General features: G+C 38.9%; 1 pseudogene; it reads right to left on the reverse strand.

The window, feature by feature from the left end:
- Positions 1–558: 558 nt before the first annotated feature.
- LOC119046856 (uncharacterized) lies at positions 559–770 on the reverse strand (annotated as a pseudogene).
- Between the last annotated feature and the right edge of the window lie 1,705 nt (positions 771–2,475).

The raw sequence follows: 2,475 nt of genomic DNA on the forward strand, positions 1-2,475 counted from the left end.
GTAAATTATCCTTAATAAATATTCACAGTACATAAATAAAAGAGTTCCAGAAACTCTCAGAAAATGTTAAAAGCATTCATGTCTGAAGCATTTAGTATGATAAACTATGGGTCAAGATGAATTGAGAAAACTTTTTTCTATTTTCCAGTGAAATGAGAGTTCTGGATTTTCTGAGGCTTTGTTATCCACGGCAAATGGCCTCATAAAAAACAGTCAATGCACATGTGAACTAGTTCCTTCTGGGAGTACAGGCAGCAAGTTCTCAGAATGCCAGGCAATTAACAAAGACGGCTTAAAAGAAAATTCTGCATGCGGAGAGAGGTTTGTGTAGATAAGAAAACGTGCATGCTGAAACCGAAGATTGACAGCAGTGGCACCCAGCTAGAAGAATACAATTAGAGGAGAAACCTGCAATATTACAGATGAGAGGTGGCGAGAGCAGAAATTCAAAGGAGATGAGAACTAATCTTTGAAGATTTTTTGGAAAAAAATAATGGCCGGATTTTAGAAGCATTGGTACTTACTAAAAGATGCTTTCTTTATTGGCTGATGAAATGGTAAGAGTACCCACTAGATAGTCAAGTTTGGTGCAGACAAATGGTAAAGAATGTATATATTTTATTTCATTGACAAAGAAAAATAGCTTATGATAGCTATGATGGCAAGTGAGAATTTATCAGAGGTGTATTATATGTCACCAGGTTGACCAGATTTTAAACTGATAAGAACAGATACTACACTTGATCTTAGCCAAAAGGCCGAGAAGCGATAAGTTTGATCAGATTTAAAAAAATAATAATGATCTTAAAGCTTACACTTCATCTAAAGAAAGCAAAGAATTTCATTTGGTTTAATGAGATATCACTGAGGATTATAATTAATTCATTCTGAATGATGCGGTAAGCATCTTTCTGTCACTTTGCGGGGACCTGGGGCACAACTAGGACTAAGATTGTTCCTCCCCACATAGTAGAAGAGACTGACACTCGAGTGACATGAGAGCCAGTCATAAGTAAGGACAGTATGCCCTCAGACACAGAACAAGGCACCAAATCCATGATGGAGAAAAGTCAGCCTGAAAAACCAGTAAGACGTGAAGGCAAAGAAGGAGGCAGAAGTGTTCCAAGCAGAGGGAAAGGATGTATAAAGACTAGAGAAAAAGAATAGTTTGGTTAGCATGGTTAAAGGAAACACTTTGCATGAGGAAGTTAAAGACAATAGAAATGAAGACAGAGAGACAAGTAGGAACAGAAGAGCTCGTAGATGCCATGCTTAGAGGAGTGTGGGTTTTATTTGAACTAGAAAACAATATCAGGGAGGAAAACAAGGCCAGTATTAAAAAAGATAAAGTAGCAAAGAACATTAAAAGATATTGGAAGAAAGTCAAGAGAATCGAGGATTATGAAATCCAAATCAAGAAAAAAACTGTGTAAGAAAGAGTGATAAATATTAACAAATACTAACCAGGTAAAGATGACACAGACTGAGATATATCTGTTGTATTTGGCACCGTAGGGCATCAGTGAAAGCAGATTCATCGGAGCTGGTGGGAGCAGAGCAGAAGTGAAATTTCAAACTTTATGCACGAATGAACAGTGAAGAGGGAAAGAAAAAAAGTTAATACACATTCGAGGAGGTGACATAGGGACACAGTTAGGGTTGAGGTAAAGAGGGGTTTGTGGGAAAAAGGGACATAAGTGTATTTCAAATATACTGGGAGGAGGCTAGTAGAGAAGGAAACTTGGAAGCACTGCAGTGAAAAACGATTACTCATGAAGCAGAGTTAATTTAATAAATGGAATTCACTACTGTCTTAAATCATAGGAAAATGATTATTTAAATGGAGATAGAATATAAGGAGAAAATATGGGTATAAATTTGTGTCATTTGAAGACACGGTGGCAGGAAGTTAAGGGGAGATCTCCAAACTAAGCCATGTTCTGAAAGGGGGGTGGAAGGTTATAATAACAGGGATGATTTCTTTAAAAAACTGTTGCATTAAATGGAGAAACAGGATGCTTAACCAAAAAGAAAAGAGGGAAGGGGAGGGGAGGGGAGGGGAGGGGAGGGGAGGGGAGGGGAGGGGAGGGGAGGGGAGGGGAGGGGAGGGGAGGGGAGGGAGGGGAGGGGAGGGGAGGGGAGGGGAGGGGAGGGGAGGGGAGGGGAGGGGAGAAATGAAAAAAGAAAAGCCTTGTGGACATAGACAGTGATTACCAGAGTGAAGGGGGTGGGGACAGGTCGAAGAAGGTCCGCAAGGATAAATGGTGATGGAAGGAGACTAGGCTTTGGATGATGAGCACACAAAACAACATGCAAATAATATACTGTACAACTGAACTGTATAATTGAAACCTATATAATTTAGATGACTAACACAACACCAAAACATTCAATAAAAAATAAATACATTTTTTAAAGAAAATAACTTCTAGCTAGTTTGAATAGCACAGTTAATGCCAGAAATCTATTATTCAC

Source organism: Artibeus jamaicensis, unplaced genomic scaffold (assembly GCF_021234435.1).
Source record: "Artibeus jamaicensis isolate MK-2021 breed Jamaican fruit bat unplaced genomic scaffold, CSHL_Jam_final contig_391, whole genome shotgun sequence".
Lineage (NCBI taxonomy): Eukaryota > Metazoa > Chordata > Mammalia > Chiroptera > Phyllostomidae > Artibeus > Artibeus jamaicensis.